General features: G+C 34.4%; 2 long non-coding RNA genes and 1 pseudogene across 3 annotated transcripts; 1 reads left to right on the forward strand and 2 right to left on the reverse strand.

The window, feature by feature from the left end:
- Nucleotides 1-4,969: 4,969 nt before the first annotated feature.
- On the reverse strand, nt 4,970-5,874 carry LOC132173032 (uncharacterized). The gene is made up of 2 exons (XR_015909803.1): nt 5,744-5,874; nt 4,970-5,641 (listed from the first exon to the last, which is right to left on the reverse strand). It is a non-coding gene; the product is annotated as an uncharacterized LOC132173032 (long non-coding RNA).
- Nucleotides 5,875-9,365: 3,491 nt separating this feature from the next.
- On the forward strand, nt 9,366-11,683 carry LOC148588103 (uncharacterized). Of its 2 annotated transcripts, XR_015909789.1 has the most exons (4): nt 9,366-9,478; nt 9,605-9,687; nt 11,126-11,195; nt 11,338-11,683. It is a non-coding gene; the product is annotated as an uncharacterized LOC148588103 (long non-coding RNA). The 2 variants fall into 2 exon arrangements; XR_015909790.1 differs by lacking the exons at nt 9,366-9,478; nt 11,126-11,195 and having other exon boundaries at nt 9,491-9,687.
- Nucleotides 11,684-17,564: 5,881 nt separating this feature from the next.
- LOC148588104 (protein FAR1-RELATED SEQUENCE 5-like) lies at nt 17,565-21,012 on the reverse strand (annotated as a pseudogene).
- Nucleotides 21,013-21,609: the final 597 nt, after the last annotated feature.

Consider the following 21,609-nt stretch of genomic DNA (forward strand, 5'->3'; position numbering starts at 1 on the left):
TGGCTCCTTTCCCTGACCTGCATTTACCGTATTACCCTTCAATTGTTTCTCCAAAAAAATCCCAGCACACGACGTAAAAGCGAGCATTCTTGTGTCTGAGCGAGTGCATTTTCCAAAGTAAAAAACCAACTGTTACACACACAACCCAGTGATCATACCGGAAGTTCCCCCGGAGGGAAAAGTCAGACCAAATAAAATAAAATAAAAACCTCTTCCAACTGTCAGAGAGATCTTTGTACACTCAGAATTGCGACGGCGACAGAAAAAGCGGCAATGTCGAGCCCAAGAGGAGCATCGGCAGCAGCCGGAGCAGCAGGCCTAGACTCGTGGGACTACACGCTCCCGGGGCCACCGAGCCGCAACAACTTTTGATCGGCGGACTTGAGCCCCTCGGGCCTTCGCCCCCGGCAACTCCATATCCGTCGTCAACTCCCGCTCTCTCCAGCTCATTTCCACTATCCCCTTCCCCTCTTCCAGCCCCTCCAACTCCAATTTCCTCTCGCCATTCGTCACCTCTATTCGCTGGACTCCTCTCCCCCTCTGCCGCAACCTCCTCTCCATGGAGCCCTCATCGTCCCATCTCCTCCTCACCGCCGCCGACCGCCAGGGACGCATCTGCATCCTCGATTTCTGCGCCCGATCCCTGCTTTTCTGGTTCGAGATCGACTTCGCATCGAAACCCGGCATCCAGGACCTCTGCTGGGTCCAGGCCCGGCCCAACTCCTGTCTCCTCGCAACCATCAACGGTCCCTCCACTCTCTCCCTCTACAGCGCCTCCTCCGCTCGCTGCGTCTTCCAATACGACGCCGCGTCCGAGTTCCTCTCCTGCCTCCGCCGCGACCCCTTCAACTTCCGCCACTTCTGCGCCCTCGGCCTCAAGGGGAGAAATTCTGCTAGCGGCAGGGGGGTGGGGGGGAGAAAATCTGGGTTTTGAGAGGCTTTCGGGCTCGTGTTAGGGGGGGATTGGGGAGACGCTGCCCATAAACACAAAGCGTGGGAATTAGGGGGAAAACTGGTCTGTGGAAAAATTTCAAAGAGGGGCAAAATTGGAAAAAAAATGCCAAATGTTGAGTCTGAAAACCGGTCAATGGCCGAGACACTGAACAGTGGCTGGGCCATGGCTTTTGCCAATCGAACCCGAAATCTCTAAAGTGGTTAAGCAAGTACTAGGGTGTGAGTTCGAATATCCGCAATGGAGAATCCTTACATATACCTAATTAGTATTAACCATCTTAGTTCTCATTGATGCCATTGTGGGGCTAGGTCAAATATGGCTCAGTTGGACTTGAGAGAGCACCTACGGTTCCTACCGTCTAGGCCCCTCCTATGCGGCTCCTAGTAGATAACCACAATTGGTTTCCCCAACCTACCCTTTTTGCCAAAAAAAAAAAAAAAAAACAAAAAATTGTACATAAGAAACCTCCTTATATAGGAGCCAAAGGGGAGAGGGACTTCATGCATTTCCAATGTGGCTTAGGTGAGGCTTATTTATGTGAGCAAATGACAAGGACTTTCTAAACACTTACCAATGTGGGCCCACATTGCTATTCTCTACCACTCTCTCTCAAACTCAATGTGGAATTATGTGAAAGCTTGAGTTTGGTCTTGATTGAAAATGGAGCATCTTGTTGAAGTTGGTGGCCGTTGAGGAAATTGACCAGAGTTGATGGTGCCAGATTTTTGAAACATCGACGGTTCTTGAACATTAGTAACTTTTGGCCAGAATGGGCCAATATGGGACAAATTTTGATCTGCAAAGGCAACAAATCTGGTCTAGGAGGAGCTTCTTTTCGATAAATTATTCATGTCTGACCATGAATAATTTTCAGATCATAGAGGAACTTCCATCTGTGCAAGCAACAATAGATCAATCAAATGTAAACAAAATCAAAAGTTTTGAACTTGAAAAAATTACCCATTAGAGTAGAGCATGTTTGTTCCCCAAGTGAATTCAATTTGAAAAATCAAACCAAACCAACCAGAAAAATCAGACCCAGAAAAATTTCAAAAACCCAAACCCAGCATAAAAAAAAAAAAAAAAAATAATAATAATAATAAAAATAAAATAAAATAAAATAAAATAAATTCAAAATCCCAATCCCAATCCCAGCAAAAAAAAAAAAAAATCAAAAATCAAAGCCTAGAGTAATTTGAAGATCTTCTAGGTATATATAAGTATATACCTGTCGGAGAGAGATGGCCAGAGGGAGAAAGCTAGATTGCCAGAGGAGGAGAGAGATCGCCGGAGAGGGAGAGAGAACGGCACCGAAGAGGTGACTGCGTGCTGGGAGAGGGAGAGAAGAAGAGAAGAAGAGTAAGAAAGGAAGAAAAAAGAAAAATAATATCTTCGTACGCCTAGGCCTGCAATCAATAGAAGATATATGTTGGTTCCTCATGCAGCCAATAGTGACGTTCCAAAGTGTGGCATGTCACCAAAGTGGTGACGTGCCGACATTTGACACGTCACAATTGTTTTATTTTATTTTTTTTTCCATTCTTTTAATTTAATTTTCTCCTGCTTGAAAATTTTTTAATGATTTTTTAAATTGTGGTTAGTGGAGCTACAATGACGAGGTAGGTTTAGTTATGGTGCTTTTAAGATTGCAATTTTTTAAAAATAATCTGCATTCTTAAATAATATCTTAAAACGTAATGCGTTTGGCATTGAGATTTAAAAAATACTTAATTTAAAATAGAAAAAAGATCTGCGATTTTTATCATAGCATTCCTATTGGACTCTTTAAATTTGGTTTTTCTTTAAAATTTTGAAAAAACTCAAAAAAATAGTCATTTAACAAGCTCTCTACTATATTTCAAAATTAACTTTGATCAAAAGGCTCTCCAAATACCAAGAGCCAAAAAGTGAAAGTTATTTAGTTTTTTAATCTTATATATTCATTTTCCTTCTCTCTCTCATCTACCTAGAACAAAAAAAGAATTAAAAAAAAAGAAAATAATAATATTTATCTAAAGTAGAGGAAAATATAATGAGTTTGATATTTGATTCATTTTAAAAGTGACTTTTCAAATTTAAAAAAATGATTTTTTTTTTCTTTTCAGATTTAACTTTTATTTGAAGAGCTCAATATGAATGCTCTAAGTAGGCTAGGTGGTACTTATTTGAAAAAACGTGAATTTAAACTAAAATCAAGATTTCGTATAACAAATATTTGATAAAAAAAAAAAAATTAACATGTTTTACCAAATGCCTTCAAAAACATAATTTTTAAAATCACATTTATTGAAAACACAATCTCAAACAGACCCTTAATACTTTTATATGGTTTTAAATTGTAATCTGCAAATGGGGAGGATGAGCTAGCAAGAAGTATTTTGCTTGATCGGGTCGGGGCAATCCGTGAACTTCTCCAAATTCAATATATTTTTTTCAGCAAAAATACCAAACACTATCCTTAATCTCCTGCCAAGGCCTTCCTTAAATAATGTTCTTTTAGTTAAAAAAATTAACAAATTTTTTTTACTACCATGTATTCACCAAAAATACTTTAATACCCTCTTGGATGATAAAATTACAGGATTCTTGTGCATAAACTTTCCACTTGGGTTGGATTCCTTTTTGTGACATATTTATTGTTTATTTTTTTTAAATTTAGGAGCATCGGCTATATGTGGAGGTGACAGAAGCATTGTGTGAAGAGTGGATAATTTAGAGGGAAGATAGTGTTCCTCTCATCCGAAGCAAAGAAAACCCAAGTGAGTTCAGGTAGCATAACCAAATATCAGAAATTTTTGCTTTTTGTAGGGTCTAGGTTTTTCTCTATCACTTTTGCCAAGTCTCAATATATATAATAACATACTTGAATACATTTTTATACCCAAAATTATGAAAAAAACTCCTACCTAGCCGATTAAGGGGGAAAAAGGGAAAGGAAGAAAAAGAAGAAGCAGGAAGAGCTAGGGTAACCATTTTAAGTAAACATGGTTTCTGTTTCATTATGTATGCGACTGAATTGCCTTACACTTGAGTTTTGTTATGTTGTTAGACCATTGTTGTATGTGCAGTAGCCGAAGTTTGAAGATGGTTGTATAAATATCATGACTAATGTTCCTTTTCGTACTCATTTATTACTCATATCGCATTGGCTAATGTGTCATGTTTTAAGTCACTTACAATGTACTGCACTAGCCAATCTAGTATGAGTGTAATAAATGAGTGTTGTTGGAAATACACAAACTTTTCCCTAAGAGCGAGATGTTAATTTTTCATCATTATGTCACAAAATAAGGTTAGGATTTATATATTGTTCCGGTCAATTTTTCATCTCATGTATGATGGTGTATCCACACAAAAAAAAAAAAAAAAATGTTTATTTTGTTCACAATTTTTTTTTTTTTAAAGTAAAAAATGTTGGAGTGAAAAACCAATTGTGGCTATTTTATATGCGCGTGACCATAATCACACAAACTCGCAGGAGACTGCTCAGGAGGGACCTAGACGGCGGAAACCGCAGGCGCACTCTCAAGACCACCCGAGCCATATCTTAATCACCCGTCCCGCCAGAGCATCAATGGAAACAAATGTAGTTTATACTAATCAGGTATGAGGATTTTCTACTGTGGAGATTCGAACTCACACCCTACTACTTACCTAACCACTTGAGAATTTTCATGAACTATTAAACCACCACCCTTGAAGGTAAAATGTCTTTTGACTTGAGACCATAAAAGAACAAAAAAAAAAAAAAAAAAAAAGCTTACAGAAAAAGTAATTGCCTGCTTGAGTCAAATATGCTTTTTTTTTTTTTTTTTTTTTTTTTTTTTTTAATACAAAACCGGTGAAAAGGGTTTTATCCCACTACACCATCAATTTTGACTGAATTCATTTATTGCATTATTCTTTATCCTTTTGTTAAACTAGCAAATTCATATTAGCAAGGAATTAAAGTGTCACCATGATATTCAATCTGGGTTCAATTTTAAATTGTGCACAAACATGTGGAAATGTAACTTCAGAAAAGGGAAGACATAGATAGAGCCAAAGGAAAGTTGTGTGATAAAAACAAGTCGTGACTTAATTTTGTACATGAATTTCCCCATCAATCTCTAGTTTTCGAAATAAATCAAAGCAAGAACAGCAAAGAGTATCACACTCAAGAACAGGGTCATTATAGAGGTAAACTTCTTAAAGATAACACAGTAGATCATCGCCAACAACACGACAAATTTACAATCAATGATCCCACCATAACAACAGAAACTCATTCTCAAAAGTTTCCCTAGAGAAGACTACACGATCTTCGCCCTCCTGTGAATGGATCAGCTCATGCATGCGAGCTAACGCAGAAAAATAGTCATTAATGGCCGCGGCAGTTAGCAGACTGTAAGGGGTCGCAAGCACCCGTATCACTTTCGCCACTGGCGCAAACAACTGCGGTTTGTCGACACAAACGTACATACCATCATCAGGGAACCTACTGTTCTTAGAAAAGGAGACGTCTGATCTCAAAGCATAAATTAGCTCCTTGCGAGCTCTACTCATGTTGCTACTGAATTCAAAATCCACGACACATAAATCATGTAATATGGTAGAGAATGAGCTAAGCTTAACAAAACGAAATGACTGAGAATACTCTATCAGCAAAGAAGGTTCGTAGCCAGGCATATTCTTCACAGTTCACAGCTGGCATTAACGATGATCAAAAAGAGTAATATAAGTAGGAGAAGTAGAACATTACAACTAAATTCAAACTTTGACAAAAACCCACCGTACCACATCACTCACCAGAACTTGCACAGAGCAGGAGAAGGGTTCTTTCGGAGAGGAAACAAGATGTCTGGCGGTGAAAACAAAAGGATGTTGATAATGTCAATCTATAGGGGGAGAAGCTCACATTGTGGTGTTCGTCAAGTGGGAAGGAGCATGAGTTTCTGAATAATAATAAAATGCCATTGATGCGATATAAAGAAAAAATGAGATGGAAAAAGTAGCCGAAAGAAAGAAAGGAGAAAAAGAAAAAAAAGGTCTTCGGACATTAAAAAAAAGGTCGTCGACAGTGTGAAAGTCGAATATGTGGTGGGCGAGCATCAGAAGGTAGGAGGATGTCTTTAAAGACTTTAATGAGCTAAATCGTGTCGATTTGTGGTTAGTAGAGCTTGAGTGACGTGGTCAGTTTAGCTAATAAATAAGGATTAATTATCTTTTTAATACTTAAATTTTTTACTTTTTTATTTTTCTTAACTTATATTTTAATCTTATTACAAATGATACATGACTTACAAAAAAAAATATTAACTTAATACTTTTGTCATATTCACATTCTATCACACGTGTTGTCTTGTTTCTTAAAAAAAAAAAAAAAAATTAAATTAAACCTTAAAATTTTTTTTTGAAAAATTATAAGACGACCAAGTCACCCCTTAAGCAGTTAGAAGGCCAAACCACCCCCAAAAAATTTTGGGTGGTTCAACCAACAGTACTTTTGGTCATCTTACTTTTTGAAAAAATAAAAATACATTTTCATATAACAAATTGGATGCCCTCCTTTAATTCCTGGTCAGACCAGTATAGATTTTGTAACCAATTAATTCTTGCACCAAAATAACTTTAATCTTATCATGAATACTTCATCGTGAGGGTAGCTAGGGGTGAGAAGAAATGAATTTTTTTCTTGAAGGAAAGGCTACGTTAAAAAGAATTAAATCTCTTTTATAAAGGCTCTGGCCAGAAAGAAAGAAGACCGTTTGGAGCATTTCTAATGGAGAAGCCAAATTTTAATGTAAAATAGTTCATTAAAATTCATTTTATCTAGTTTAGTTAATGAATTTTTAAAGGTTTCCTACATCCGATTAGCTATATTTTTATTTTTATTATTTAAATATCTGTTTAATATCTTTTTATTAAAAATTGTGAAAGAATATTCTCATAATGATCCATTGAAAAATGATAAAAGTTGTGGGAAAAGGAGAAAACATGTGAGAGAAACAATAAAAAAATAAAAGGGTAAAGTCCACATAACCTCCTCAAACTACCATCAAATTGACAATGTCCCCCCCCTCCTCCCCAAACTTTCAATTGTGACAATGTTCCCCATAAACTACCAAAACATTGTCAATGACCCCCCTAAGATTAACAAAAAGATCAAAATGCCCTTATAAATTTCTTAATAAGACAAAAATACCCTTCTAAATTTTTTTTTTTAAAAAAAACAAAAATTAAAAAAAAAAAACAAAAAATTTTAATTTCAAAAGAACATTTTTTTTTTAAAAAAAAAAAAATAGTTTTTAAACGAAATTTTTTAATTTTTTTATAACAATATTTTTTTTAATAAAAAAAAAAGAATATTTTTTTAAAAAACAGAAATTTTTATTTTAAAAAATTTATAAAGCAAAATAAAAAACGAAATTTTTATAACAAAAAAAAATCGAAAAATTTTAATTTTTTTCTTATAAAAAGGATTTTTTTTTTTTAAAAAAAAAAATTTAATTTTCTACCCTTTGGATTTTTTTTTAATTAGTTTTAGGTTTTTTCTAGAAGTTTTTTTTATTTTTTGTTTTTATTTTATTAAGGGTAATTTCGTCATTGGGGGAACATTGACAATTTTTTGTAATTTGAGGGGGATATTGTCACAATTGAAAGTTTGAGAGGGACATTGTCAATTGGGTGGTAGTTTGAGAGGGTTATGTGGACTTTTTCCAAAATAAAATAACCCCATTGAAAAGTGTTACTAAATGTAGCTTTTTTTTTTTTGGCTAATTCAATCAAATATCCATTTTGCACTTTTTTTTGTTAATCCAATGTGGAGGATTTTTTTACAAATCCGATTAGCCATTTTATATAAAAGTACCATTTAGCTCCTCCATTGGGAATGCTCTTAGGCAGAATTTTAAAAATCTTTTGCCATGTCATCGATCTGTGGGCTCTCACTCCATTGGCTTTCCCAAAGTTGTTTTCATTATGTGCTCGTTTGTGTTCTCAACGGGCACGGACTAGGCACGTGCTGTGACCTTCAAAGCCTGATTAATGCTTTTCGAAGTTTTCCCTGGACATTTTTCATATGATGGAAGAGGACCGTTTGTGGATCACTCAGATAAGTGCAGTAATTAATGCTTCTCTTTGCACGGATTGACCTAAAGTTGGAAGGCTAAATATGTCAATTTACTGGCTTAAAATTAGACTGTGTCTTAGGGCTTGTTTGAGATTATGTTTGAGGTACTTAAAAGTGTTTTTAATATTAAAAAAATCCGTTTGAAGAAAAAAGCACTTATTTGGTAAAAAAATTAAAAGCACTTTTAAGGGTCTACCAAGCCTAAAAATGTCAAAAACTCATTTTTGGCAAAAGCTTAAAAATAAAGTTTTTGCCCAAAAACTCTTTTTAACTTATAAACTCTATTTTTCAAACGCAATCATAAATAGGCTCGGTGTCTTACTAGAGTGAGTTCACAAAGATATTCTTATATTATATTTCAAAAAGGTCTCTTCGATCATTTCATGACACATGTTAGAGTGTTTCCAACGGTTATGCAGTTATTGAGAGCTCATTATTACTACTAATCATTTTCAAAATCATTTTTGTTAATGTTTTGTTTTGTTTTGTTTTCTAATGACAAATATACCAACAAACAACTCAAAACAAAAAATAAAATAAAATAAAAACTTTTAAAACAATTTTTGCCTTTACCTAACATATACCACTTATTCAAATGAATAAAAAAAAAAAAAAAAAAAAAAAAAAAAAAACTTCCCTAAAACATATTAACAAACATACACTCTTGATCTTTCCAAATACAACATGCAATTTCATGCAAGCACAATATCATTGGAACAAGATAAGTAACCATTTGTAAGGATTAATACCTTCCCATTAGCCAAGATTGCTACAAATTCGACTATTGATATTATATTTTATAAGAGTAATGGTTAGATATTATATTTTTATTTCACAATAATAATGTGACAATTCCAACATTAATGAGTGAATTATCTCCTTAAACTTTTTGAAATTATATTTTTATTAATATTATAAAATCTATTTAATTGTTGAAACATGTACTTCAAAGTTAAAAAATCTATTTAATTAGTTGACAAGAAAATATTTTGCCATGTCATCGATTTGTGTGCTCTCACTCGATTGGCTTTTTGGAAGCTGTTTTTGTTGTGTGCTTGTTTTGTGTTTTCTTCTATGTTTCTTCGCAACATTGATGACTCAACAGTCACGGGCTCGTGCTATGAGCTCCAAAGCGTGAAAGTTGTGTCATGCCAACTCAACTGAACTCAACTATTACGTGAAAGGTATGCCGTACACTGTCTTTTGTGAACGATTTTTCTACGCATGTGACTCATCACATGTAAGAATTCAGAAAAGAAAGCCACAAAAAAACTCAAAAGAAAGATATTTAAGAAGACTTCGTGTGAACAGTAAAATGGCTGGGATTTTACTGTTGACACGAAGACGTTGTGGTTTAGGCATCCTGACTAATGGACCATTCGAAGTCATTTCAATACCTGAATGGTTTATTTGTAATTTTTCGTTTGACAGTGAGTTAAAGTTATTATCATATTGTATAAAGCACATCCCCACCGTTTGGGAAATGGCAAATCCAAGTAAAATGCCTGATAGATGTTACCAGCTTCCGTGGTTTGCAGGTTGGATGCAGAAGGATCTACTCCTTCAAAATCCTCCACTGTCTCCAAGAAAAACAGATTGCAAGCATCACTTGTATTACAAGGTTTTTTTTTTTTTTTTTTTTTTTTTTTCTTCTTTCATTTTCTTATGAACATCTTAATATTGTTTTTGGTTGGATTGAGAGTACTTATGTTATCTTGTTCTTGTGAGGATTATTTGTCAATTTTTTTTTTTTTGCACTTAGAACCTTATGAATCGTTTTGTGATCTAAATGTGTTGTTTTTACATTTAACAATAAAGATGGACCTCCTTCTCTCTCTTTTCTAGAGAGAGAAGCTCTGAAACCTTGTGTTTCTTTTTGGTCTCCTTTGTGAGATCCTTCTCCCCTCTCTCTGTGGTTTTTTTCCTTCTTTTTTCTTTTTCCGCCAAAGATCCTTGGTGTTCCTCCTTGCTTTCCGCCACAGATCAGCCGCGCTCAGCCTTCGCTCCAACATTCGACTAGCCTCTCGCCACTTCCCGTCCACAGTCATCGCCAGTCTTGGTTCATAGATGGGTTTTTTCTTAAACCCATTCTACATTCCCAGTCTACCATCACCGCCGGCCTTCCAGCTCCTGAACGCCTCCTCCCGCTCGGCCATCGATCCAAACGCTCTATCGTGTACCTTACGCGCTCGCGCGTGTGAGCCACGTCCTGGTCCGACCGCGCCTCCAACGCTTCCATAGCTTACCTTCGCTGCCCTCCTTGCTCCAGTGTCCCTATTGTTTGGGTTTTCTGTAGTTTTTTTTGTTATTGCCTTTATTTTTATGTTATTATGTGTAAGTAGTCTCCCTGATTTTGTTATCTATTATCTTTGGGTATAGACTTGTTTTTGGTACTCTTTGATATTTGTTTTGGTGCTGTGCGTTGCTATTGTGGTTAATTAAGAGATTCTCTAACCGTATGAATCGTTTTGTGATTTAAATGTGTTCTCTAAAAGTGAGTTTATATTTTCTAATAATTTACTTTGATGTCAATTTAGTACTAATGAAATTTGAGGCTTAAGCTGTTATTTGTTCCCATATTTAATTTGTTATTTTTATTTTGTTTGTTTGCGCCTATAGATTTCCTACAACTATAACACTCTTTAGATTTTATAAAAATCTCGTTTTTACTGCTTATTTATACTGTATTGTTGGGTTGATCAACATTGCCGTAAATAAAGAGCGAAAAGTTTGCAACATTTCATTATCTGAACCCGTGTATGACTAATTTTAATAGAATCAACTTTTTAGAGTTTTTGAGTTTAGAGTATGGGCAATGGCTTAACCATTCTCCTAAATTGGCTAACCAAATATATATTTAAAATCTTTCGTCATTCAATTATGTAAAAAAAAAAAAATGCTTTTCACGTTATCTTAATTTTTTTTTTTTAATGCTTTTAATGCTGTTCACCAAATAATGCCATTCAATTATCTTAATTCTTTTCACCAAATAACCAAATTATCATAATTCTTTTATTCTTTTTTAATTTTCTATTTATTCTAATCTTTCATTCTTGTAGAAGAGAAAGTTGATATTTAGGGTGAATATGAAAGAGGATCACAAAGACGAAGAAGTAGTTATGGAAAGAAGTAAAGAGCGACCTATTTACGATTTGCCCAGAATTTGAATTATTTGAAGAGGGATTCACGGGAGTACTTGCTTTATAATTTTGGTAATGCTAATAATTTGTCAGTTATTACCCTCTAACTGAATTTCATTCTCATGTGATAGGGCTCAATTTATGAAGGTCTAACTGAACAACCAATTCAGAAGAAAAAACATCATATCACGCGGTCTTACTAATAGGATTTGGAAGCGAAGATGGTAAAAACTTTTGGATCATCAAAAACAATTGGGGCAAACAATGGTCCGATGGTGGCTACCCAATTTTTTTTTTTTTTTTTTTTTAATTTTTTTTTTCTGTGCTCTTTCTAGTTTTGGTGCTTATGCATACTACCTGTGTATATTATTTAATTTTGCTTGGATATTCTTTTAACGTCAGATTTTAAACGTTAAAAGTTGACAATGATGTTTATATCACTAACTTTTTTTATAAAATTTTAAATTTATTATTAAATTCAATTTTTTTTTAAAAAAAAAAAAACAAAAAAATAAAAAACAAAAAATTAGAAATATTTTGGTCTTTTTAAGTATTGCCGTTAGAAGTTAACGGCTAAATCTGACGGTGGTTCAAATTGACTGCAATTAAAAGCTCATGGGTTTAAATTGAAAGGTTTTGAAGTTTGAGAGGATTGTAAAAATGCGTAGTAATTCATTGAGTCTAAAATGAAATTTTTCTTAAAGTTTTTCAACACCATTAATATTAAAACATACGCTGCTTGTCCTTTTTTATTTTATAAGAGAATACGAGAATCAAAAGCGTGTCACTTTTTCTCTTTGCTAAAATGTGTCCTTTGAATTTTATAGACACGCTAGGAGAATCAAATTTGTCCATTTGATTTTATTGTGGGAAAATTTACCCTACTTATTTAAATTAAAATCTTGTCATTCTTCTGGCAGGGAAAGTTAGAAGCAAGCCATCAAGATCGGAAATGTTTGGCAAACCCTTTTTCACTATTTGTTGTTGTTATTGTAATTGACTTAAATTGATGTGAGAAAAAAAAAAAATTGATATAAAAAAATGAAAAAAAAAAAAAAAAAAGTATAGAAAAGTGAAAACCACCCTGTAGAGTGAATGTTGTGGCATCACCAAGCAAACAACTGCACCACTCCCTGAATCCTTGAAGAACCCTTCTCATTTTTCCTTAAAAACTACACATTTTTCTCACTATAACTTTATTATCGGTATACTTCTGAAAAAAAAAAAAAAAAAAAAATTGTGGTCTTAGGCTACCGAGCCATCCCCAAAAAAATTGATGATCATCGAGTTCGGGATAACCGCAGATGAAGTCCATAGTGCATGAAACGACGCAGCTCCAGAAGGTATCTTGCTACGGTGGTACCCTGATCCATTCAACATATCTTCTCCCATAGTCGCTGCATTCACAGGTTAAAATCATCAGAATAAATTTATTGAACTCGGTGGGATTGAATCATAAATTTAAGTAAAAAAAAAAAAAAAAAAGTGTTTAATATTTTATTTGGCTAAATTATCAAAATATTTTTAACGTATTAAAAAGTATGTTAAGTAGAGACGGAGCCAGACTTACAAATGGGCAGGGGCCCATGTCTAAAAAATTTAGCTAGTAAGAGCCAATTAGCAAAAAAAAAAAAAAAAATTAACTATAAAAATTTATTTTTACCTTAGAAATTTTTTTTTCTTGTCATTTGGGGGGGGGGGGGGGGGGGCCTGGCCCCTACCAGTCCCCCCCTTCCTCCGTCCCTGATGTTAAGTCATATACCAATTTCCGAAACAAATCTAAAGCACATATATAATAAAAATAACAACTTGCAATAAAATGAATCCTTGTGGGATAAAGTTATATAGAAGATGTCAAACCTTAAGGACTGCGAGAATATTGTTATCAAGTTTATCAATATAAATATAACTTAATTAAAAAAATGATTGATTTGATTTTTGACTGTTGAATAAATATCATGAGTAATGCTCTTCTTCGCACTTATTTATTATACGTATATCGCATTGGCTAACGTGTCATGTTTTTTTTTTTTTTTTTGACATGTATGCACAAGAGGGGGGAGGGGGACGTGTCATGTTTTAAGTTGCTTACTATGCGCTATGTGAAACTGGATCCTCTCCACTCCATTTTGGACTGGAGAATATTCAGTTATTGGTCTAGATCCTGAGCCCATAAATCAGACATATATCTATTAATAAAAAAAAATTATAAAATAAAATATATTTTAAAAAATAATTAAAAAAAAAAGAAAATAATAAAAAATTAAAAAAAACTAACGGGTGGCCGGACACTCCAGTTGGGGTTGGGGTAGGCTTCGGCCACCCCAGACCGCCCGCTAGACCGGCGGTCTGGGTTGGCCGAAGCCACCTCTTTTTTTTTAAAAAAAATATATATTATTTTCTTTTATAATTATTTTTAAAATATATATTGTTTAATTATTTTTTATTAATGAGACATGTGTTCCATTTATAGCCTCAGGATCTCTCTAGAGAGATTCTGACAATTAATTGGATACTCTCAAATCCAAAGTGGACTGGAGATGATCATGTTCCACAGTATGACATGAGTGTAATAAATGTATGTGAAGATCGAGTAACATTTACTTAAATATCATGGTGTTTCGAAGAGAATAGGATCATCTCCAGTTCATTTGAACCAAAGAGGATATTCTTGAACTAGACCATAATATTTGAACTAGAGAATATCCAGTTAATTATAGTGGATTGATATTTTTATGTGAAAAAATTGAAAAGACAAAAATACCCTTAAAGTATAACTAATTAGATATTTTCCAGTTCATTTGAATTTCTGCACAAATTTTGTTGTCGGCTATACACAAATTTTCCAAATTTTCCCAATGAGCGAGATGTTAATTTTTCATCTTATGTATGATGATGAGTCCACAATATTTTTCCTAAAAACAAAATGAAATGCATCCTTATCATTTTACTGTTTGAGGCTTAGAATTTCATCCGTATCATTCTCCTACAGTTCAACCTCTTTTTGTTTTTTTATTCAAAAAGCAAAATTCTGAGGTATTTAACTAAAGCAGGCAATTACTTTTCAGTTTGCATCTTTTTTTTTTTTTTTTTCTTCATAATGCAAAACCGGTGAAAAGAGTTTTCTATCCCACTACACCATAAATTTTGACTGTATTCATTTATAGCATTATTCTATATCCTTTTGTTAAACTAGCAAATTCATATTAGCAAGGAATTGAAGTGTCACCATGATATTCAATCTGGGTTCCATTTAAATTGTGCACAAACATGAGGAAATGTAACTTCAGAAAAGGGAAGACATAGAGCCACAGGAAAGTTCGTGACTTGAAATTTTGGACATGAATTTCCCAATCACTCTACTTTTCGAAATAAATCAAAGCAAGAACAGCAAAAGGGCAAAGAGTTTCACACTCAAGAACAGGGTCATTATATAATAATAGCAAGTAATATGCAAAATAAAAGAAGGTAACTCGCCAATACAACCATCAACCCCGATACAAGCGAAACTCACGCTCAAAAGTTTCTCTAGAGAAGACTACACGATCTTCGTCCACTGGGGAATGGATCAGCTCACGCATGCGAGCTAACGCAGAAAAATAGTCTTTAATGGCCGCCGCAGTTAGCAGACTGTAAGGGGTTGCAATCACCCGCATCACTTCTGCCACTTGCGCAAACAACTGTGGTTTGTCAACACAGACGTACGGATCATTTGCAGGGAACGTAGTGTTCTCAGAAAAGGGGATCAAGGCTGTTGACAAAGCATCACTTAGCTTCGTTCGAGCTTCACTCAAGTTATCAAAATCCACGAAACATAAATCATGTAATATGGTAGAGAATGAGCTAAGCTTAACAAAACGAAAGGACTGAAAATACTCTATCCGCAAATAAGATTTATAGCCAGGCTTATCCTTCACAGTTCACAACTGGCAACGATGATCAAAAAGAGTAATATAAATAGGAGAAGTAGAACATTACAACTAAATTCAAACTTTCACAAAAACCCAACACATCACTCACCAGAACTTGCACGACAGAGCAGGAGAACGCTTCTTTGGCGAGAGGAAACAAGAGGTCGAACAAAATGGAGATGGGGAAGTGGTAGCTGAGGTGTGGAAGATGGCGGTGAAAACAAAAGGATGTTGATATTGTCAATTTATAGGGGGAGAAGCTCAGGTATGGTGTTCGTCAAGTTTGAATAATAATAAAATGCCATTGACGAGATATAAAGAAAAAATGAGATGGAAAAATTAGCCGGCAAAAAAAAAAAAAAGGGTCTTCGGACATGTGAAAGAAACGATAGGGAGCTGTTGCGTGTTGCCAGCAAAGAGTCTTCGAGAGTTTGAAAGTCGAATATGTGGTGGTAAGAAGAAAAGAATTTTATCACGGATACTTCATCGTGAAGGTAGCTAGGGGTGAGAAGAAAATAATTTTTTCATGAAGGAAAGGCTACGTTAAAACGGCTCTCGGCAAAAAGAAAGAAGACCGTTTAGGCGGGATTTTAAAAGGAGAAATAATATTAGAGACGACACAATTTTGGCTCAATTCTTTTATGCGATCATTTAAAAAAAAAAAAAAATCTGAAGTAATTTAAAGTAATATAAGTAATATAAGGAGTTTGTTAAATGGGTATTTTTAAGAGTTTTGTGGATCCTTTCAAATTTGAAATTATCTTATTATTAAATCATAAATATGCTCTGCATCTAACAATCTACAATGTGACAGCTGTCACACGAAATAAATGCTAAAGTTAATGAAAAACTTTAATGCCTCAATGAACTAGGAGAAAAAATAAATTTTCATTGACATTAGCATTTATTTTGGCGTGACAGGTGGCACATTGTAGATTGTTAGATGTAAAGTATAGTTAGGATTTAATTATAAGAGAATCTCAAATTTAGAAGAAAATTGAGGGGATTCTAATCCTTTGTTACATTTTTAGAGAAAATTAAAGGACAAAGTTTTCCTCCAAACTAGGTTGGAGGAAATTCCTCAAACCTAGTCTCTAAAATTGACATGTGTCCTCAAACAACCATAGTTAACTCCACGGTTAGTTTCTCGATCTCTCTCTCTCACGTTCTCTCTCTCTCTCTCTCTCTCTCTCTCTCACGTTCTCTCTCTCTCCTTCCCCTCCCGCACGAGACCAAGCTGTCTTTCCAACCCAAAAAATCTCTCCATGGAGAGTTTCAAAGCAACAGAAGAGCACGACACTCCTTCATCAACCCTCGCATCGTCGAAGCCTCAACGTCTTCATTGCCCTCGCGTCCTCAAAGCATCAACGTCTTCATTTGCCCACTTTTCAGATTTGACCAATCTAAAGGAGCAATCGACGTCAACCCATCTCTCAGATATGGTTTCTGTGATCAATTTTTGAGATTTTGTGACTAGATCTAGATGGAGATTCGCCACCGTGACAAAGCTCATGGTTGCTGGGGAAGTGTGGGGATGATTTTATACAGTTGTTGTTTGTATTGAGAGAAATTTACCTGACGGGGATTTGAGAGTTCTTTTTTTTTTTTCCTTTTTTTTTCTTTTAACAAAAAAGTGTTGTATGAACGTGTTTGTTGAAATGCATGAATGGCAGTTGAAGTTTAATAATTTTTTTTTTGCACATCAATTGCTTGCTAAAATACATAGTAGAGTTATTATTATCAATTGTTTGCTGAAATTTAGAACCTGCCCCTAATAGTCCACGAGAAGATTGCATTTACAGCTATCTGGTGCAGACAATTGCATAGCCCGACTACAATTCGGTTCAGGCTCTTGTTTTAGAGAAGGGATGCCTTGATAGTTTGACCAAGGCAATTATCTTGTTCTTCTGTCATCCCTTCACTTTTTATGTTTAGAATTTTAAGTTTTTTGGGTCATGGTATGTGTTGTTTGTTCTTCAAAAGCCATAATGTGTTCTTTTACGAAGTTGCTGCCTTTACACAAAGCCACACAAAGTCGACAATGCTTGAAATAAATGGTAGTCAGTGAAGTGCTTCTTCATGAACTAAAGTAAAAAAATATCTCACTGAGAAGTAAAATAAAAAGAGAAAGGACTTTGTGGTTAAAAATAAACCACAAAATCCAGCAAAAAAAATGGAACCCACAGTGACTTGTGAAGGTGCAAGTCATTACTCGACAGAGTGGGAGAGTTGATTTTTTTTTTTTAAAACCAAATAGATGACACCAATAATATAAATAATAGAACACAAATGTAAACACATGAACAAATAAAAATACAAGTACTTAACTAAAGATAACTGACTTTGTAAAAAATGAGCCACAAAGATTTGGTACATTTCATATTATTGCAAAGCGAAGAAAAAAGAGAAATAAATTAAATAATAATGTTGAAACATATCCTTAATGTTTAAACCTCCAAGCAACAAGTCAATTTCACTCCAAAGGAAACATTGCTACAAAACTACCAAAGAAAACATTCCAAAACTATCAAGTTATCTCATTTTTACTAGTTTATTCTTCCGTGTATTCTAGATGCCGCTCAACTTTTTGGTGGCTGCTCTCTTGGAAGTTATGTCCAACTATATGGTCTTCTGGTTCTTCTCCAACCAAGTTATTACACATCACAGATTCCTGCATATAATTTTTTTTTTTTTTGTAAATTTTCACTTTAATTTTACATATTAAAAGTAAATGACTAGCAAGAAATTCGAAAAAAAAAAAAAAAGAAAAGAAAAGAAAAGAAGAGATAGTTATTTCTTAGAATTATACCTGAGTTAAGCTATTAAACAACTGGAATTCTTGTCTGTCATTGCCATCCTCTCTCTGAGTATTGTCATCAATAGAGTGCTCCTATATATAGCATTAAGTAATTATTAACATAATCCAAAATACATTGATGGACCTATAAAAATTATTGTAATATAGAAGAATGTAAAATATCTAACTTTACTTAGATATTCAAGTGATTGAACTTGTCTTGCCCCGCAAACCTCTTGCTGTAAGTTGCTAACACAACTTGAGGCATATACTATTTTGTTTTGAGATTTAACATTTTTCCGTCGTTCTAATGCACCTTTCAACCTTCTTTTTGGACGTCCAACAGAAGATTTTGTTTTAATCCCAAGTATGGCTTGCAAAGCTACATCCTCATCAGAACTACTATTAGCTTCACCTTGGACCTCTAATTGACACTCCACACCCTCAGAATAGCATTTTTTTTCTCATTTCTTGCAAATACTTTAATAATTTTTTAGAACATCTATTGGCACATTCATACATCGTCACACTCTCTGCTGCAAGTGTAGAAATTTCACGAAAATTGTGACTTAAATGGGAGTAACGCTTTCCAATTGACTCTTGAGAGTTAACTTTAATATCAATCCCACGATAGTCCTTGATAGCACCAACCTTTCCATCCTTTGTCCATCTTTTCAATATATAATTGATTGGAAGCTTCTTAATATTTTTTTTTGTCAAGAACTTTTAAAGCATGGACGCATAGAATTCCTACAAAGTTAAGCTTCATGCAACTGCATTGGACCATAGTTGTTGATGCCTCAAACTTAACCAGGTGTTCTTGAGGTCTCTGCCTATATTTAACTTTGTACTCTGTTATATTATCAGATTTACTAGCCTTGTAAATAGTACAATCGCCCATCTTCATGTATTCATCTTGAAACATTTGGAACACTTCTGGGGTGTATAACTTTACAGCATGTCTCAACATCTCAACATCAACTTTTAAAATAGGTGTTGTTTGACTCATTTTGAACTCTGCTTGTAGTTCTTGATGTCGTTTGTCAGCCAAGAGTCTAGAGTAATGTTCCAAAAATCGCAAAAGATTATATTTCGCTTTCAAGTACTTCTTCAACACATTGTTCATGGACTCACTGCGTTGGGTGCTTTTCATATCAGCAGTAAACATATGTCGACCATATACCATAGCCCATTTCTCTTTTACATCAAATATCCCATCCAGCCATTTATTATTCGTAAGATTATACTTCTTAAGCATATTATCCCATGAAAGTAGCCATTCATCTTCATCTTCATAATCATATACACAATTGCCAAAATCATTTGCAAACTGCTTTGATGAATGAAATACATGGCTCAGATGCTTAGCAGCATTTTGATAAATATGCCATACACATAAACGATGATTTGATTTAGGAAACACCTCATTTATTGCTTTGGCCATTGCAGCAGATTGATCTGTAAGTATAGTTGTTGGCTGCTTTCCCGACATTGCACTTAAAAAGTTTCAAATAACCACTTAAATGAATCTACAGTTTCATCATAAAGTAATGCTGCACCAAAGATAATTGTTTGTTTATGATGATTAACCCCAATGAATGGTGCAAAAGGTCGATCATACGTATTTGTATGATAAGTTGTGTCAAAGCATATCACATCACCAAAGTGTCCATAATCAACCACTGATCTAGCATCTGCCCAAAAAATATTCATGATAAGATCATTGTCATCTAGTTGTATTGAATAAAAATAAGATGGATCTTCTAATTGCATATTACGAAAGTACTCCATCACAGCACGGCCATCCCCTTTCTTCAAAGCCCTCCTCCTATTAGAATGTATATAATTCTTATAGTCAACATCCAAAAAACCAAGATTTTCACGACCTCCAGCTTGCATGCTCAACAAATCTATAGTTTGTTTGATTGATATTCCAGACTTCTCGGCATCATTTGCAATAGCTTTTTGAGCAAGTGTAATCTTTCTTTTCGACCTTAACATGTGTTTCATGGGAGTCTAAACAAACGCATGATTATGTTGCTCATAAAAAGAAACAACTTCTAACATACCATCCTTTTGAAGTTGACAAGTCATTTGTGCTAAACACCCCACACGTGAAATTGGGTGATGAAAAGATACTTGTTCTTTCCGTTTATCAACAACTCATTTACCTTCTTTTGAGCAACAAAATGTTCTCCTTTGAACAATTCCTAAATTGGATCGCTTCACAAATTGTTTTCTTGCACTGAAGCCTATTCGGTGAGCATATTCTTTGTAAAATTCATATGCACTATCATCACAATCAAATTTCATACCAATTTTCGGCACTTCAGCAATTTCTCTGCTTTGTTTACTTGGGGTGTTTAATTTGCTTAAGAGATCATGAACATGTTCTTGTTCATTTAATTCATTGTCCAATGCATATCTTTCATTAGTATCCAATATCTACAATGAAAATAGTGCATTTAACATTCAGTACGAAATAAATTAAAAAAAAAAAAAAGTGTAAGCAAATTGGTTAAATGAACATGCATATTTACAAATATTACAAAGATATACTTGCTAATTCTTTTTCTCTTCCTAACAAACAATTTCTCTGGAAAAAAAAAAAAAAAAAATCAAGATTCTTTTATCTTTAAATCACATATTCTCAAAAATAAAAAAATAAAAAATTTTTTTTGTCAAAATTCTTTTATCTATAAAGCATATTGGTGACTCTCTGCAATTGTATTGAATAGACTTTTAAGGAAGAAGACTTCATAAACAACTCAAACACCTCAACAACAAAGTTCCATAAGAACTGACCTCAACAAAAGAGGAGTTCCACACAAACTCCTCTGTTCCAACTCAAGTAAATAGAGGTCAGGATTGATTCTAAAGCCATAAATATCATAAGATGAAATTATAGACAAAGCAGCTAAAAAAAAAAAAACTTTTGTTTTAAAATTGATTTAGCCGTTACAAACCCAGAAAATTAGAGAAAACAGAAAATAGAAAAAAAATTCTAAAGCTTAGAAAACTCTCACCATCAAGGGCTTCGACGACGCGAGGGTTGATGAAGGAGTGTCGTGCTCTTCTGTTGCTTTGAAACTCTCCATGGAGAGATTTTTTGGGTTGGAAAGACAGCTTGGTCTCGTGCGGGAGGGGAAGGAGAGAGAGAGAGAGAGAGAGAGAACGTGTGTGAGAGAGAGAGAGAGAAGAACGTGAGAGAGAGAGAGAGAGAGAGAGAGAGAGAGAGAGAGAGAAACTAAGGGTGGAGTTAACTATGGTTTGGGGAAATTAGGGTATTAAAAAAAAAACATGTGAGAAGCACATGTTTGAGGACAAATGTCAATTTTAAAGACTAGGTTGGAGGAATTTCCTCCAACCTAGTTTGGAGGAAAACTTTGTCCAAAATTAAATATAAAGAACCCATTATGAATGCTCTGACTGAATGAAGTGTAAAATAACAATTATGCCCTTCACTTGAAAGGGACCGGTTCCTCTCCAGTTGAATTCCTTTTCTGCTTAATATAACTAAATGGACCTTAGCTCATTAGCTTAAGCTTTTGCGCTAGAGTTGTGTTCAACTATGTATATTAATATACTCTTGGTAAAAACTCCATAACCGCTTTATCTCCCAACATATTTAATATTTTTTTAATTATAGGTGAATAGATAATGTCAACTCAACGATCACATGTAGGGGTGTTTAA

The sequence above is a fragment of the Corylus avellana genome, chromosome 1 (assembly GCF_965113065.1).
Source record: "Corylus avellana chromosome 1, dhCorAvel1.hap1.2, whole genome shotgun sequence".
NCBI lineage: Eukaryota > Viridiplantae > Streptophyta > Magnoliopsida > Fagales > Betulaceae > Corylus > Corylus avellana.